The sequence below is a fragment of the Dipodomys merriami genome, unplaced genomic scaffold (assembly GCF_024711535.1).
Source record: "Dipodomys merriami isolate MVZ:Mamm:240054 unplaced genomic scaffold, mDipMer1.0.p SCAF_1166, whole genome shotgun sequence".
NCBI lineage: Eukaryota > Metazoa > Chordata > Mammalia > Rodentia > Heteromyidae > Dipodomys > Dipodomys merriami.
Genome location: NW_027202456.1, coordinates 206,702 through 225,479, shown reverse-complemented (window position 1 = coordinate 225,479; position 18,778 = coordinate 206,702). Strand labels below are relative to the sequence as shown.

Here is an 18,778-nt window from a genome sequence, read left to right as displayed (position 1 = left end):
TGGACCTGAGGCTCATAAGCATGTAGAGTATAGAAATGGCACCTTTGAGATCAGAGAGTGAGACAGAGCTCACAGGAAGTAGGGTAAGTACATCTGGGTCTCTCTACTCCCTTCCCCCCAGCTGAGTGTATTTGAGGCCATCTATGGTCCCATCACTATGTCAATATCCCCCTTTCTCCATAGTTTTCAACAGCATGACATATGGCCAGCACCAAACAACAAAAAAAAAGCTCAAGTGGTTGAGCTGTGGCTCAACGTGTGAAGCCTGCTTGTCTGTTGAAAAACAACAACCCTCAAGGAGAGACACCAGGCCTTTAAGAATAAGACATAAAACCTGCACTGAAAAAGTAAAACAACCAGCCTGTGTGGCCAGTGGACTTCTTTCTACTTCTGAATCACCATAAGTTTGCACTCAAGACCAGGTCTTGCCTGCCACAATCCGACATGCTGAGATTGTAAAGGGGTTTAAGACCTTATGTAAGACATTCCTTGTCTTAAAGAGGGAGCTCATTACTCATGCTCAGATGGAGTGACTTCTGCTCTGCCACTTTGTCACTTGCAGGGCTTGAAGTGAGGGCCTGACCATCCTATTCATTTTTAAGTTTTTTTTTTAAATTCAAGAATAGCAGAATCTACAATTTAAGCCAAAGCAGAAATTTTGACTTTTTAAAAATGTTAAAATTTTAGGAGCTAGTGCTAGGGTTTGGAATCATGGCCTGCAATTTGTACTAATTTTTTACCCCTCAAGGTTACTGGATTTACAGCTTTAGCCACAGGTGAAATTCTGCCTTTTTTATTTTTATGGTGCTGGCCCCAGGGCTTGAACTCACTTCCTGCCCACTATTTTTGTTTGTGATAAGACTCTGCTTTGTTCTTGCTATAACATGTTGCTCCCTTCTCAGCACAATTCTTTTTATGTATCCAAAGATGGAATATGAAGGATTGATTCCCCCCCTATTTTCCCAGGTGCATACAGATACCAGCAACCCACCAAAGATAAGTGCCGACTGCCTGACTCCAGCAGGACAATCACTCTAAGCCCAGCTGTGAGCATTCCACCACTGTGGGCCTACCCACCCCGCCTTTGACCTAGTGGCTATTTCATTAGCTGCCTCCTTGCTCAGACTTCATAAAACCTAGCTCCTGTCCCAGCTCTGACACACAGTCTCCAAGCCTGTGGGAAGGCTGTTCCTCGCTGCTCTATCTCAATTAATAGTCATTGCCCGTGGAAGATTGAGTCTGGTCTATTTCCATCCTTTCTCCTTCACTTCTTAACAGTTTAGTTGTTTTTCTTCCTCAAGGTTTGCAGCTCCTACAATTTGACATTTCCCCCCATGACTTTTTCTGTTTGTCTATTTTCTGGTCCTTAAGAAGAGATAAGAGTCCTATGGGAAGCCAAAGGCACTACACAGAAGCTTGAAGCCTGAGGATTGCTGTTCGAGGCCAGCTCGGGCAGGCAAGTCCATAAGACTCATCTCCAATTAACTACTAGGAGTAGTAGACTCCTAGCCAGAAGCAAAACACTCCAGTTCAAGTGCATGACTGGCACACATTCAAACAAGTCTCATGGACTTTCATGCTGGTGCTAGTTTCAAAACCTTTAATTGGCTCTTTTTCTTGCCTGCATTTTCATTTATTCTGGGTCTTTTGTTTGTTTCATTTTTTCAGTGCAGGATTCATATCTCATTCTTAAAGTCCTAGTGTCTCTCCTTGAGGGTTCTTGTTTTTAAACAGGCAAGCGGGCTTCACACGTTGAGCCACAGCTCAACCACTTGAGCTTTTTTTGTTGTTTGGTGCTGGTCATAGGGCTTGAATTCAGGGCCCAGTTAATATCCCTGAGATATTTTGCTCAAGGCTAGGCTCCACAAATCAGCTTTTGGCTTTTTTTCATTTCTTGGTGTTTAATAGGAGATATATCTTATATGAGGCCAGACACTACACAGGGGCCTGAAATCTGAGGATTGTGGTTAGAAGGGGTGGGAGGGGGAGACACTAAGTCTCTGTATGGGGCAATGTGTGGGACAGCTCAGGATGAACAGAAGAAGGGAGCTGCTGAGAGGTGGGCAAGACATGAATCGTGGGTATAAAGTACGGGGTCTGCCTAAAGCCATGCTCTAGTTGAAGCGACTTCTTTAGTCACTGAGAAGATGCACCCCTACCTGGGTTGCCATCTCGTCTTCTCACCAATCACAAATGCACAGGCAAACTTTGCCAATGTGCCTTCCAGACATTTTGATTCCTGGAAATGGCTCTGCTGATGGAAAGAGAAGCTTAAAGTTTGGTTTCACATTTCTGTTCCTCAAATTCAGCACTCTGCAAGTTGTGACTACTGCCAAATTCTTGTGAGGTTAAAACAGAAACCAGAGATAATCCCATACATATCATAGTGAAGGCCAGATCCTTTAACCTATGCAGTGGCCAAGTGAGGAGTTTCCAAGTGAGGAGAATTAGTGCAGAAGTGGATTCTTGTACCAAGGGTAGTCCTAGTAACCTAGTATTTTCTCTTTTACCAACAGGTATACTTACAGGCCTATGGTGGCACCAGAAATATTATTTTCTCTCAGGAATGTGTGTGTGTGTGTGTGTGTGTGTGTGTGTGTGTGTGTGTGTGTGTGTGTGTGTGTGTGTCACACATTGAATTTTAAAGTGTTGTACAGAGGGATTATCATTTCATAAGGCAGGAAATGAGAACATTTCTTTTAAGAAAATGTGAGAAATTATTTCGATCACAGGCCTAAAAAAGAACTTTAGTTCTATAGGTCTGAAGTTCAGGGAAGCTGGATGAACTATTTGGGGTACCATGAACTTACAAGACTGAGAGACAAAGTGGGTAAAGGGACAAAGTGGGTGAATTCTCTGTAAACCAGAGAATTTCAATACTTGTGACAAATTTCAGAGGATAGCGAGAGACAACCTAATTCTTCTGTTTATAAAAGGACAGTACAAAAGACAAGGAATCAAGGAATAAGCATTGTCAAAAGACAGGGCATAAGCCATCCTCCCTAAAAGCCTTTTGCTGAAAAGTAAAAGGATATTATCTGATCACAAAACTCACATCATGGGGAAAGACAGCATAGAAGGATGGAAAGGTGACTTTGATCATGATGCATTACATTCATAATCTACCTTGTGGAATTGAAACTCCTTTACACAACTACATAAAAATAAATAAACCCATAAACACACATTCTCGTGAGCCTGATACTGGTTGCTCACACCTATAATCTAGGTACTCAGGAGACTGAGATCTGAAGATTGAGGTTCAAAGCCTGCCTACGTCGACAAATCAAAGGGATGTATTAATTCTTATCAATCAGTAGAAAGCTAGAAATAGAGGTGTGGCTGCAGTGATAGAGCACCAGTATTGAGTGGGTATAGGGTAAGAAAGAGCACCAAGCTCTGAGTTCAAGCCCTAGTACTAACAATAACAACAACAACAAAACACACAAGGTGCTCTGACTTCAAGCCCCAATACTAACAACAAGGAAAAAACCCAAAAGCCCACTTATCTTCAAGAGTGGATTTTGCATCTCCCCACCAAAAGGTGTGCTTGGCCTTTGTCCCTTTGTGAAGAGTTGTTGTACGTCAGCCTAAGTGCCCATCAACAGATGAATGGATAAAAAAAGGTGCATGCTAATACAATGGAGTATTACTTCAGCCATAAATATGTATGAAATTATATGACATATGCAGGAAAATGAATTAAACTGGCTATCATCATGTTAAAGTAAGGCAGACAGAAAATATCACATATTTTTCTCCTATGTAGAATCTAGATTGATAAGTTCAATGAAAAGATAGGAACCTAATTGAGAGACCATTTTGTGGAGGAAGAATCAGATAAGTATGAAGTGGAGACAAGGGAAGGTGATGAGGGGACAATAGGATCAAAATGTTCTGTGTGTGTGTGTGTGTGTGTGTGTGTGTGTGTGTGTGTGTGTGTGTGTGTGTGTGTAGAAGTGTCATAATAAACCACATAATTTTGTACAACAACAGAAAAATATTGCATGAAGGAATATATGAGTATAGACATTCTATCTCCAGAAAAGAGATAATAAATGTAGCCAGGATACTGGTAGGAATGTATTTGTTCATGACAATGGAAATCAGCAGGGAAATGCCTCATGAAATGAAATTTTCCATACAATACAGCCATACGATGGCTACATACTAATAAGAACTTACCACAGAGCTATTTTTGTACTCACAACTATATTAGCATTGTACACAACAATCAAATCATGAATATAGCCTCAATGACCATCATCACAAGGATAAATAAACATAAAGATATTAAATACAGGGGCTGGGATAGTGGCTCAGTGGTAGAGCGCTTGCCTTGCATGCATGAGGCCCTAGATTCGATTCCTCAGTACCCGATAAGCAAAAAGAAAAAAGCCGGAAGTAGAGCTGTGGCTCAAGTGGTAGAGTGCTAGCTTTGAGCTGAAAAGCTGAGGGACAGCGCCCAGGCCCAGAGTCAGGCCCCACGACCAGATCCCCCCTTAAAGAAATATACTAAATACATTAGTATAACATACTTATAGACATTATATCAAATATTATATAGGCAACAGAGTATTACTTAGCCATAAACAGAGTAGAATTCTCTTCCTTTGCTAGAAAATAGATCGAATGAAAGGTTATCTTGTTAAATGAAATAATCTAGTCTCACAAAAGCAAATACTCTCTCACTATATAAATTAGAAAAAAAGAAAACAAAGGACAGTTTAAAAAGATCATGAAAGTAAAAAGAAGCATGGGAGCGTGGAACAGGGAGAGGGAAAGTGATAGGGTGAAGAGGAAGGGGTATAAATCAGAATAATGGATTAGATCAGCACTACTTACTAGACCCTATGGTGAAAATGAACAATACAACTTTTGAGTGGCAATGACAGAGCGAGGGAAGGGATAACAATCTTTAAAAACAAATACACTCTTTTTTTTGTCAGTTGTGGGGCTTGAACTCAGGGCTTGGCCACTGTCCCTGATCCTCTATGGCTCAAGGCTACTGTTCTACTACTTGAGCCATGATTCCTTTAAATTTTTGAGTGGATATTGGAGATAAGAGTCTTATAAGGACTTTTGTGCCTGGGCTGGCTTGGAATTATGATCCTAAGGCTGAGTAACTAGGATGCACCAGCACCCAGAGAGAAATGCACTCTTTTATATAACCCCTCTGTACATCATGTTCATGGTGACTCACCAGGTGCAGGTGACTCACACCTATAATCCTACCTACTCAGGAGGCTGAGATCTGAGGATCAAGGTTTAAAGCCAGCCCTGGCAGGAAAGTCCATGAGATACTTATCTCTAATTAACCACCAGAAATCCAGAGCGGTGCTATGGCTCAAGTTGTAGACCCATTTACCTTGAGCTGAAGAGCTCAGGGACAGTGCTCAGACCCAGACATCAAGCCCCATGACCAAAAATAAATACTAATCAAATAAATAATCAAATAAATAAAGCACAAAAAGGAGAATAATAGAGTGACAAAGAGGAGAGACAGAGAAAATGACAGGGTTAGAGACTGACTCAAGACCAGATGGAGAGGGAGAGGAAATGGAAGCAGGAGGTGAGGGGAAGAAGGGAAGGGGAAGTGCAGTAGGAGATGGTATGTGGTGGAAGAAGAGGATGGAAGAGAGATGGTAAAGCAAGAAACAATGGGAAAAGGGAAGAGATGAAAGAGAAGGAGAAGGAACAGAAAGACGAGAAAAAAAGCACTGATAGCCAGCCCAGTACCAGCACATACTCAGAAAAACACACAAAAAGGAAAAAGGAAAAGAAAGAACACTGAGACATTATGAAAATCAACAATATTTCCATCCCCACCCAGCCTCTTCACTGAACACTGCTCCTTAAGGACTTCGGGATTCCTTAGCTTCCTCCGCAAATCTCTCCTTCTGTATCACTGCCATCTCTGTCTATCAGCAAGCTGCCCATCCTTTGCCCAATGTGGCCTACATTGCTTCCCTCACCAGAAACCCATCTCATTCTTTGATCTGAGCTCTTCTCCTCAAATACCCCTGAGCTGGGCCATTGATTTGACGAGAGCTGTAGCCCATCTCCTCGTGAATTCCTCCTCAGTTGGCTTTGCTAGCTCAGCCTCCTGACCCCAGTGCACACATAGCAAAGACCAGGTGTGCCCAACTCCTCCCCATCACACCCTTGTCTCCCAAGGGTAGCATCAGCCCTCAGCAGTACCTCTGTGTGGAAAGTCTGATGCCTGTGGATGAATCAGCAAAATAATCCTGGGGCAAAGGGTCATATTCAGTCTTACCAAATTTCTCTATGTCCTAGGAAGGGTCCATCCACAGGTACCATTGTAACTCCATGGTTTCTCAGGTGTCTTGCTTCCTTCCAAGGCTTCTCTCCTCTAGTTGAATGGAAGAAAAAATGTTTTATTTTGTATACTTTGTAATGTCAGACATCACCTTTGCAAGTTTAGAGTGTTCTAATATTTGAAACTCAGTTTTCTCCCCACTGTGGTTCCATGAGGACAAAAATCATGCCCTACTAGTCTTCCATGAGACCTATAGGCTTCCCCTGGGAACTGCCAGGGGAAAGGAAGCACCATGCCCAAAGCCTGGTGCTCTGGGAAGGGGGTGTCAGCTGAGGGCCTCTCTGGGGACTCACAGGATCTCTACTAAGATCAGACACCTCTCAGGGCTGACCCCCTAGCACTGTGAAAATGTAATTCTCTACCTGTCCATTCTCCACTTGCAGCCCAAACCAACACCCTTTCCTTCCCCAAACATTTGTAAGTTGTCCCTCACACAAGTACACAAATTCCTTTGTAAAAACAAAGAAACCAACTGAAGGCTGAAGGCTCATGTGTGTAACCCTAATTATTTCACATGCTGACACTGAGAAGATTTCAGATAAAGCCAGCTTGGGCAGACTCCATGTCCAACGCAGTAGAAATATCAGACCTAGAGGTGTGACTCCACTGGGAGAATACTAGAGAGAAACATTCCCATGGCCAAGAGAGAGAAACTGAGGGAGGGAGAGAGAGGGATGGAGAAAGAGAACTCAAATGAACAGAGAGAATAACAGAAAAATACATACATACACACATACATAAAGACAGAGAAACAGATTCAGGAGAAAGGAGCTCGTTAGAAGGAATGGAAAATGGAGAAAAAATGATTAGAAGGAGGAGAGTAGGGGAAGTCAAGGAATGTGGGCATAAGAGAGATGACAGACAGTAGAAGGAGGCTGCAAGGAAAGGACACAGAGGGAAAGGAGACAGAAAGAGAAAAGAACAAACTTCAAGCCTTACTTCCAGCACACTCCCAAATGCATACACATGATAAACTAAAAGAAAGACAATAAAAAGTATGGAAAAATAATGGACATAACAGTACTTCCCTCCCCACCCACCCTTCACTGAAAACTGATTGGTGAGGAGTTCTGGATTCCTTACATTCCTGCTCTCAGCTCTCCTGCAGCATCAGTATCAACCCTGTCTTGCACCAGGTACCCATTATTTGGCCTATTTTGGCCCTTATTTTTTCTCTCACCAGAAACCCATCTCATTCTTTTCGAAGAGTTCTGTTCCACAAATACCCCTGAGCATTTCCACTGATCCACCAGGAACCCCAACCCTCCTTCTTGATGTTAATCTCATCAGTCTGCTCTGCAGTCTCAGCCTCCTGACCCAGTGTACACATATAAAACACCAAGTGTGTCCAACCCCTCCCCATCACACACTTGTCACCCAAAGGCAGCATCACTCCTCAGCACTGCCTCTGTGTGCAAATCTAATGCCCTGGCTGACCTAATACAAATATCCTAGTAGTGAAGGCTCATATTCAATCTTACTGAATTTCTGTTCTTGTGGGAAGCCAGCCATCCTACGCAGGGTCCATCCACAGGTGTGATCTATCCACAACCCCAGTCCATCCAGCCCCATCCATCCACATGCACAGTAGATCACCATGCTTCCTCAGTTGAACTGTTCCTTGACCACCTCTACCTGAAAGGAAGGGAATGTATTTTAATTCAAACACTCGGTCATTCCAAAATTGAACTCTTGATTTCAGAATGTTCAAATATTAAAACTTGGCTAAGTTAGATCTTTGGTTCTGTAAGGGGAAGAACTGGGCTCTGAATTCCTCTATGTGGCTTAGTCTTTAACTGGGAACTGCCAGGGGAAAGGAAGAACCATGCCCAAAGCCTGCTGTTTTGGGAAATGGGGAGTCATCTGTGGGCCTCTCTGGGGACTCATAGAATCTCTACTAAGACTCTAACACCTTTCAATGCACTTGTACAGTGCACAAGTTAACCTTCCTTGTCCATTTACACCAACCCACCATCCTCTTCCTCCCAAAACGATTTGTAAGGTAACCCTCACACAGTGGTTCCTCAGAAAAGTACACAAATCCCTTTCATATGAGAGAACGAAACCTTTGCCGTACCAGACTAACAAAGCCCAATGCATTCTCTGATGCTGTAGGCTCTTGCCTGTGATCTTACCTATCCCACAAATTGCCACCTAGAAGACTGCATTTACAGCAAGTCTGGGAAAATTAAGTAGAGAAATGCAAACCTGGAAGTGTGACTCAAGCAGTGAATCAGACATGACCATGAAAACTGAAAGAAAAAGAAAAAAAGGGAGAAAGACAGAGAGGGAGAAGGGGAGAGATAAGGAACACCAGAGAGCAGGAAGAGAAGGTGAGGGAATGAGAAGAGGGCATGAGAAGAGGGAATGAGAATGAGGGCATGAGAAGAATAAGAAGAGGGACAGGGGAAATAGAGTAGGAGTAGTTATGGGGGGCATAAAAACAAGGTTAAGAGAGAGGGCAGAAGGGGGAAGGTGAGAAAAGTGGAGAGAGTACAGAGAAGGAAAGGAAACAGAGCATAAGAAAAAAGCATGGATGTACCAGCACACACTCACAAACACATATACACAACAAACAAAACTGAAAAAATAAAAGAAAATGGATTGAGAAATCATGGAAATCAATGGTAATTCTCTCCCACCCCACTTCTTCACTGAAGAATGGTCCATGTGGAATTCAGGATTCCTCAGCTCCTGTCATTTCTCCTTTACATTTAGTGTCCACCCTGTCATTTCTCATGTACCCATCTTTTCCCTCTTGTGGCACTCATTGAATTTTTCACCAGAATCCCATTTTGTTCTTTCATGGGAGATCTGCTCTCCCCAAAGAGCCCTGAGCAGTACCACTGATCCACCAGGAGCCCCAGCCCTCCTCTTGCTGCTAAACTCATTAGTCTCCTCTGCAGGTTCAGCCTCCTGACCTATTGTACACATAGAAAAGGCCAGATTTTCCCAACTCCTCCCCATCAAACACTTGTTACCCAAAGGCAACATCAGTCCTCAGCACTGCCTCTGTGTGCAATTCTAAATGCCCTAGGTGAACCAATACAAATATTGTAGTGTGAAGGCTCATATTCAATCTTAACAATTTTTTTTCTTGTGGGAAGGCAGTCATCCCATGCAGGGTCCATCCATGGGTGTGGTCCATCCACAACCAAAGTCCATCCAGGCTATGTCCTTCCATAGGCCCCAGTTTATCTCTATAATTCCTCAGGTCTCCTGTTCCTTGATCACCTCTAGCTGAAAAGAGGGGAGTATGTTTTAATCACTTTGTGATTCCAAAAAAGTCATCCTTCCCTGTCCATTTACACCAACCCATCACTGCCTTCCTTCCACAACCATTTGTAAGGTGAACCATACACAGTTGTCCCTCACATAAATACACAAATACCCTTTCAAAATAGAGAAACCAACCTTTGCCACACCAGATTAACAAAGTCAATTGCATTCCCTGATGCTGTAGGCTCTTGTCTGTAATCCTACCTATCTCCCAAGTTGACAACTTGAAGACTGCATTTACAGCAAGGCTGGGAAGATACCATCTTCAAGTAACTAGAGAAATGCAAGCCTGGAAGCGTGACTCAAACAGAAGAGAACCAGACATATCCATGAAAACTGAGAGAAGAAAGAGAAAGACAGAGAAGGAGAAAGGGAAAGAGGGAGAGATGTGTAGAGAGAGAAGGAGTGAGGGAGGGGGAGGGAAAGAGAGTGAGACAGATTTAAGAGCAGGAAGAGAGGGAGAGGAAATGGTAGAGGGTAGGAGAACAAGTAGAGGGACAGGAGAAGTAGAATAGGAGTAGGTATGGGAGGAATGAAAACAAGGGAAGGGAGATGGCGGGGCAAGGCAGGGGGAAGGTGAGAAAAGTGGAGAGAGGACAGAGAAGGGAAAGGAAACAGCATAAGAATAAAAGCACTGAGATGTAGCAGCACACACTCACAAACACATACACACAACAAACATACAAAAGGAAAAAATTAAAGCCATCTTACAAATCAACAGTAATTCCTTCCCACCCACCTTCTTCACTGAAGAACGGCCCATGTGGAATTCAGGATTCCTCAGCTCCCTTCTTAACCTGCCTCCTGTCACTTCTCCTTTACATTTAGTGTCCACCCAGTCATTTACCCTGTACGCATCTTTTCCCTCATGGAGCCCTTATTTGGTCTCTCACCAGAATCCCATTTTGCTATTTCAGGGGAGATATGCACTCGAATAGCCCTGAGCTGGACCACTGATCCAACAGGAGCTCCCGTCCACCTCCTGCTGAAAATCTCATCAGTTTTCTCTACAGGCTCAGCCTCCTCACATCAGTGCACACATAGCAAAAGCCAGGTGTGCCCAAATCCTCTCTATCACACACTTGTCACCCAAGGGCAGACAGCAGGAGCTTGCACCAAACCTTCTCTGTGGAAATCTCATGGCCCTGGCTAAACCAATACAAATAACCCAGTGCTGGAAGGACATATCCAATCTTACCGAATTTTCCCTCACGTCCAGATGCAGTCATCTCAGGCAGGGTCCATCCACAGGCACCACTATATCTTCATACTTCCTTAGGTCTCTTGCTCATTCACAGGTTTCTCCACCTCTTGCTGACAAGGAGGAAAAGTATTTAATTCATACATTTTTGTCATTCAGAATGGGCTCTGGATGTTCAGAATGTTCTCAGACTTGAAACTCTGTTCTCCTAGCAAGATGATTCGCTAAGGAAAAAAATTGGGCTCTGGTATTCTTCCATGAGGCCTAAAGACCTCAAATAAGAACTGATCAAAGCCTGGTGTTCTGGAGAAGGGGGTGTCAGTGGGAGGACTCTGCGGATGCATAGGTTCTCTACAAAACCTCTGACTTCTCTCTGTGCTGACATACTTGCACCATGCACGTTTTTTTCTCCCTGTCCATTCTGCCCCAAAATCCATCAACCCTTTCCTTCCCCTACCATTTTCAAGCTGTCTCTTACACCTTGATGGACAGCCCTCAGATAAGTACCTAAATCCCTTTTCTCAATCAGAGAAACAAACCTGTGCAACACCAGGTTAACGAGGTCAGAAGCATTGCTGCTGATGGTGGATCATGCCTGTAATCATAGTTCTCCCAGAAGCTGATGCTCAGAAGATCACAGTTAAAGCCATCCTGGGCATACTCCATTTTCAATTAAGAAGAAAAATGTTGGCTTGGACTCAAGTGACTCAAGTGGTAGAGCACCAGCTATGAACATGCAAACTCAAAGAGAAAGATATAGAGGGGTAGGAGAGAAAAAGATTTGAGGCAGAGGAAGAGAGAGGAAACAGAACAAGAGAAGAGGGAAAGGGGAAGAAGAGGAGAAGATGAATGACCTGGAGGGAAGTTAGCTGGAAAAGGGGAGAGAGACAGGCAATGGAAAGAAAAAAGAGACAGCAAAGGAGACAGAGAAAGAGAAAATCACTGAGTTCAAGTGCCAGTACCAGCACACACTCACAAACACATGCATACAACAAACAAAAAGAAAGTAAATAAAACAAAAGGACTGAGACAAGATGGAAATCAACATTACTTCCCTGCCCACCCTCCTCTTCACTGAAGATGGTTCCATCCAGAGTACAAGAGTCCTTAGCTTCCTCCTCTCAGCTCTCCTTCAGCATCAATGTCAACACTGTCTATCACCAAGATGCCTGCTATATGACCACTCTGGCCTCACTGCTTCTCTCACCAGAAACCCATCTCATTCTTTGAGAAGAGTTCTGTTCCCTAAATACCCCTGAGCGGCACCACTGGTCTACAAGGAGCCACAGCCTTCCTTCTGCAAATCTCATCATTATGCAGTGCAGGCTCAGCCCTCTGAGTCCAGTCCCCTCATAGCAAAGGCCTGCTGTGCCCAAGTCCTCCCCATCCCACATTGTCACCCAAGGGCAGCATGGGCCCTCAGCACTGACTCTCTGTGCAAATATAGTGCCCTGGCTGAACCAAAACAAACATCACAGTGATGAAGGCTCACATCCACTCTCACCGGATTTCTGTTCATGTGGGAAGGCAGTCAGCTCAGACAGGGTCCATCAACAGGCACCATTATATAGGCATGCTTTCTCAGGTCTCCTGTTCCTTCACCACCTCTAGGTGAAAGGAAGGGAATTTATTTTAATTCATTCACTTTGTGATTCCTAAAATGGAGATGTGACATTTAGAATAGTTGAATATTTGTGCTGGGAAGGTGGCTCAGTGGTAGAACGCTTGCCTTGCATGCATGAGGCCCTGGGTTCGATTCCTCAGCAAAAAGAAAAAAGCCGGAAGTGGTGCTGTGGCTCAAGTGGTGGAGCACTAGCCTTGAGCTGAAGAGCTGAGAGAAAGTGCCTAGGCCTGAGTTCAGGCCCCACGACCGGACCCCCCCCACAAAAAAAGAATAGTTGAATATTTGAACATCAGCTCCCCCAGCATGCCAGTTTCCTCAGCAGAAAAATTAGGGTCTACTCTTCCATGAGGCCTAGACACTTCCCCTTGGAACTGCCAGGGGAAAGGAAGCATCATGCCCACAACCTTGTGCTCTGGGGAAGCGGGTGTCAGCTGGGGGCCTCTCAGGAGACTCCCAGAATCTCTACCAAAATAGAACATTCAGCGCTGACCCTTTGTGCAGTGCACATGTCCCTTCCTCCCTGTCCATTTGCACACTATGCCACCACCCCCTTCCTTCCACAACCATTTGTAAGGTGTCCCTCACACAGCTGTCCCTTACATAAGTACACAAATCCCTTTCATAATAACTGAGAAAACAACCTCTGCTACACCAAACTAACAAAGTCTAATGTGTTTGCCTGATGCTGGAGGCTTTTGCCTGTAATCCTAGCTATCCCACAAGTTCACCTGTAAGATTACAGATACAGCAATTCTAGGAAATTCCATCTTCAATTAACTAGAGAAATGAAAGCCGGGAGGTATGACTCAAGTTGGTAGAGAACCAGCTATGACCATACAAACTGAAAGAGAGAAAGAGAGAGACAGAGAGAGGAGAGACAGAGAAACAAACATTGTCAGAGACTGATTCAAGAGCAGGAAGAGAGGGAGACCGAATGGAACAGGAAGATTTCAGGAGGAGGAAATAGGAAGAGAAGAGGAGAGAGAAGAATGAAAGGGGAAGAATACGAGGAATGTAAGAGGGAGAAAGAAAAGTAGGGAAGGTAGATGGAATGGGGTGGAGAGCTGAGAAGGGGAAGATAAGGAGAGAGAGTAAAGGAGACAGAGAGAAAAGCACTGAGTTCAAGTCCCAGAGCCAGTACAGGTGCACAGACACAAACACACAACAAACAAACATGGAGAGAAAAGAAAAAGCATTGAGAAATCAAGGAAATTCACAGTACTTCCCTCCCCACCCACCCTCTTCACTAAACACTGGTCCATGTGGAGTTCAGGATTCCTCAGTTCCTTTCCTGGCCATCCTCCTCTGAGTTGTAATACAGCATCAGTGTCAGTCCTGTCTTTCAATAAGGTGCCCATCCTTTACCCTCTTTTGGCCCTCCTTGGGCTGTCCTTTGGCCCCTCCTTTTGGCCCACCAGAATCCCATCTCATTCTTTGAGGGGAGATTTGCTTCCCAAATGGCCCTGAGCTGAATCTGATTTACCAGGAGCTCCAGCTCACTTCCTTCCACAAATGTCATGTGTGCTCTGCAGGTTCAGCCTATTGACTCAGAGCACAAATAGCAAAGGCCACGTGTGCCCAACTGCTCCCCATCACTCCCTTGTTAAACCCCCCCCCCCCCCCGGTAGCTGAGCCAACACATATAACGCAGTGGTCGAGGGCCACATCCAATCTTACCGAGTTTCTGCTCATGCTCAGAAACAGTCAGCCCAGCCAAGGTCCACCCACTAGCAAAGCCCACCCAGGCATCCATCCACAGGCACCACTGTATCTCCATACTTTCTCAGGAATCCTGCTCCTTCACAGGTTTCTTCACCTCTACCTTGAAGGAAGGGGTATCATTCTACTTCATATATTTTGCCAGTCTAACAGGAACTCTGGTTGTTCAGACTGTTCTCTTATTTGAAACACAGCTAACCCAACATTCTGGTTCCCCTTAAAGAAAATGGGGGCTCCTGGGGAGGGGGAGAAGTTGCAAATCAAACAACCTGTCTAGGTAATAGGGTCTCTTTGACTGTGAGCAAATAAACAAGTCTGAAATAAGGGATTCTTGGATGATGGTATTATGTTGGGATAATGATGAGGTTTAGATAGAAATCACACCCACAGAAAACTGCATTGAATAGGAGGAAAGTTGGGGCAGAAACCACTGACAGTGTATGGGGTGAATGGAGACAGGTCCCTCTCCATTCCCAGTGAAGATTTGCTCTTATGTTCCAACCCAGCCAGTGTACCTAGTGTGCTCAGGAGTTGTACCCTTTCACCTGAAGACTGCTGAAAGAGAAGCAGAGTCCAGGATGCCTCTTGCCCCTCAGATCCATGGGCTCCTATAGCATCAAGGGTCTCACTTTAAACCTAAATAAATGAACTAGAAAGTAAATAGGCAGACAAGCAACATACATAAAAGGTGAGATGATGACCTGCTGCAGCATTTGGGACAAAAGCATCTTTAGTGTTCAAGGGACAAATGTGAAAGGTTGTTCAATGAAGTGACAATACTCAAGTAAGGGATCGATGTGGAATTAGCCAGCTCAGAAAGTACAGGCAGCTTGAGATCACCTTTCAGCTTATCTTTTAGCATTGGAAAGCCAGTGCAGTGTCCTTTCTTGGGAAGGAATCCCAGCTGGAGAATCCCCTAGCACTTGTCACACAACCTGGCCATGCTGGCCAGAGACTTCTGCAGTGTGAACTTTCTGCATGACTCCTTCTCCTCCTGCAGCTCTTCAAATCCACACCTCTCAGATTTTCCACAACCCAGTTAGAGTCACCCTGAAAGTCTGAGTTTGGTGGTTTTCAATTGTGCTGTTTCAGAGTTCTGCACCACTTTCTCTGGGACAGCTTTACTTTCAATCTGTGGACATTACTTTGGGGCCTTCACACAGCAGCAGATTCTGCGAAATATGGTGACTATCCTGTTAGCCACCCTCCTCCAGCCCTGTCTAATATTCCACCTGGGGGCTGTGGCCTCCCCCTAAGGCTGCCCAGAGGGAAGGGCATTTTCCACTGAGTGTGAATGCTCCATTCTGTCAAGCAGCTAAAAGAATCCTGGCCCAACATTAAGCTGGAACTGTAGCTCTGCAGGGAGTAGAGAGGAAAGACAAGCAGACTGGCACTTCGGGTTTTATTGAGAGGTAACTGATCATCATCATTGTGTAACTGAAATTCTGAGGACAAGCTGAAGGCGTTATGTCCTGCAAAAAAGCTGGCTCTCCTTTGTGGAGGGAGAGTTGTGGTGGGATTGTCCTCAGGAGTTGTGCCAGATGGACTATCCAAAAGCATCAGTTTTGATTCCACAATTCTGGCATTCTCTTTTAAGTTTTCTTGGATGAGCAGGTAGGTGCCCATAGCTTCATTGAATTCTCTGTCCTGGATTGCCTTTTCAATGCCAGCTACATTGTACCCCATGTCACACATGACTCTGACAATGCGATCCAGCTTGCCAGGCAGTGGCTCATCAGGAAGCAGGCCAAATCCCACACCTAGAGCCAGCCATGGGTGTTCCATTATCTCCTCAATAGCAGGCCTCAGATTGAAGTCCACAGTCAGCAGTTTAGAAAGGAGATCTTGTCTCTTTGCAGATAGGTGAAGGGGAACAGTGTACTGGCCTCTAGGACTTGTAACCCTATGTCAGCCATATTACTCCCCTCAAATGGGAACTTTCTCATTGTCATCACATACAATAGCACGCCTAAGTCCCAAATGTCCACCTGGTACCCATCGAACATTTTGTGTAGGAACATTTGTGTAGGTCACCCTGTCACTCAGCCCAAATTCACTGACCTTGACATTGAGATTGGCATCCAATAGGATGTTGTTGGCCTTCAGGTCTAGGTGTGCAATTCCATTCTCATGAAGGTAGTCAACAGCACTCGTGATCTGTTTGAATAGCCTCCTGGCTTCAAACTCTAAAAGGTAGCTGGAGGAGGATTTTTTGATCCACCTCAAGAGATGACCCCGAGTGGCCAGCTCAGTGACAAGGTACACACAGTCTTCATTCTCCATCACCTGGAATAATCAGATGATGTGTGGGTGACGTACAGTTTTCACAAAGGCCACCTCATTTTCTATCTCATGGCTTTCCAGCTCTTTCTTTCAGAGAACTTTGACCACCACTGTGGTGTCTGTGAGGCGGTGATGGGCCAGATTGACATAGCCATAGCAGCCATAGTCGATGATCTCTGTCAAGTTGTACAGTGATCAACTCCTTCTTGGGGGAAGAGCTAAAGGAGACTTTGTTGTACATTACCATCTTTCAGCTGAGATGACAAGTGATCAAGCTTAACTATTACCTAAGATGATCTCAATGAAGTTGCCAACTAATAAATCTTACGAAAAGGTAAACTAACAAGTAAATACAACCCCCAGACTAGTAAATGAAATCCCCAAACCCAAACAAGACAAACACAACCCCCATACCCAAAGAAAGCAACCAAGTAGCTCTGACTTAGTCCAGCGGGTCACCAAGGAAAAGCTCCCAGTGCTGTAACTGACAGAGTTGGAGGGCAATTGCCTCTTATGTATCCTGCTGGGCATACCTCACAATGGCCTGTGACATCAGGAGGAACTGGACCAATCAGAAGTCAGGCCATTGACATCAGTGAGAAAATGGGCCAATCAGAGCCCAGGGCAAACCCACCGGCAGTTATGCACTTGGGCCAGGAGGATCATTGTCAAGGAATTCTGGGCCCATCCACAGATGCTTCTACTGCTACCATGGCAACCATGTGAGGACCACGAGGACATTGGCCAATGGCCCTTGTCCTACTTGGAGACTAGGCATTCTAGGATGGCCACGGTGGGGACATCTCTCAGTGGAGCCTATCCTTGGGCAGAAGTGAAAACACTGCCCTTTTCACTTAACATGGTCTATATCTAATTACAACCTACCCTGAGATTGGAGACTTTGTAATGACTCAACTCAGCTTCTAAATGAGAAGAGACCAGACACCCAGGATTAAATGATAGTTTTATCCAGATCTGTCATTCTCATTTCTGTTCCTAGTTTGTATGGTTTCCTGTGCTTCTTTGTAACTTTTTTTTCATGTTTTTTTTTCAATCTTTATTTGTCCCTCACAGGTCAGAAAAAAAGTAATTTGCTTTTATATCTTTAGTACAGTTGTGTCAAATTTTAATATAACTGTTCTAATAAAAACCATATATGAAATATAAGTATCTCAGAAGCAGACTCCGATTTTATGGACCTGAAGTTTATTCTACTTGAGAGGTCATTTATTCATACATATAAATATATGTATATATGTATACATACATACATACATATATATATGTATGTATGTATGTATATATATATATATATATATATAGGTCATGGAGCTTGAACTCTGGACCTGGGCGCTGTCCCTCAGTTCTTCAGCTATGGGTTAGCACACTACCACTTGAGCCACAGTGCCACTTGTAGTTTTTTGGTGGTTTATTGGAGATAAGTATCTAATGGACTTTCATGTCTGGACATTCTTTCAATTGCTATCCTCAAATCTCAGTCTCTTGAGTAGCTAGGATTGCAGGCATGACCTAGCACTGGCAAGATATCTCACAGGTTTTTTTTTTTTATTATGAAAATATTGTACAGAGTGGTTACAATTACATGGGCAAGATAATGAGTACATTTCTTATCAAGCATTGTAGCCTTTGTTTCCCCTTCCCATCCCTTCTCATCCTCCATCCCTGCTCATCCTCCCTCCCACCCCCCCCCCCCGGCACCAAAGTTGTCAAGTTCGTTTTGGACACAACTACTTGTATATCTCATTGTTGCAATGGTTCCACCTGTATCCCTAGTTAAATGATTTGTTTTTCCCCTTCACCTCTACAAATTATACCAACATCAAATACAGTGAAAGCAGGGGTTATACTGTGGGGGAGGGACATACAAAGCAACAAAGAAATCATCTTATAAATGTGTTAGAAACAATTGCATGAAAGAAAAAAAATTGAATACATATCTTAGGGTTCATTTCCCTAACATCACCTTATCTGACCTTTTCTGCTTGACTCAGACATATACTAGATATTGCAAATAAGGGAAACCATGGGACCTATGTTTCTTTGGGCCTGGTTTATTTCACTTAATATAATTTTTTCCAAGCCTTTCCATTCCCTAACAAATGGGGCAATGCCATTCTTTCTGATGGAGGCATAGAATTCCATTGTGTATATATATATACACAACATTTTCTTGATCCATTCATCTACTGAGGGGCATTTGGGTTGGTTCCATATCTTAGCTATAGTAAATGATTCTGCAATAAACATAGTCGCGCTGGTAGCTTTAGTGTGGTCTTGTTTGTAAACATTTGGGTAAATGCCCAAAAGTGGG

At 44.0% G+C, this 18,778-nt stretch overlaps 1 long non-coding RNA gene across 2 annotated transcripts; it reads right to left on the bottom strand.

Annotated features, from left to right (window-relative positions):
• Positions 1-3,749: 3,749 nt before the first annotated feature.
• On the bottom strand, positions 3,750-16,943 carry LOC138822898 (uncharacterized). 2 transcript variants are annotated; one of them, XR_011370666.1, is made up of 6 exons: positions 16,861-16,943; positions 16,225-16,449; positions 11,360-12,427; positions 10,818-10,933; positions 7,822-7,975; positions 3,750-6,373 (listed from the first exon to the last, which is right to left on the bottom strand). It is a non-coding gene; the product is annotated as an uncharacterized lncRNA (long non-coding RNA). The 2 variants fall into 2 exon arrangements; XR_011370665.1 differs by lacking the exons at positions 16,225-16,449; positions 16,861-16,943 and having other exon boundaries at positions 11,360-12,707.
• Between the last annotated feature and the right edge of the window lie 1,835 nt (positions 16,944-18,778).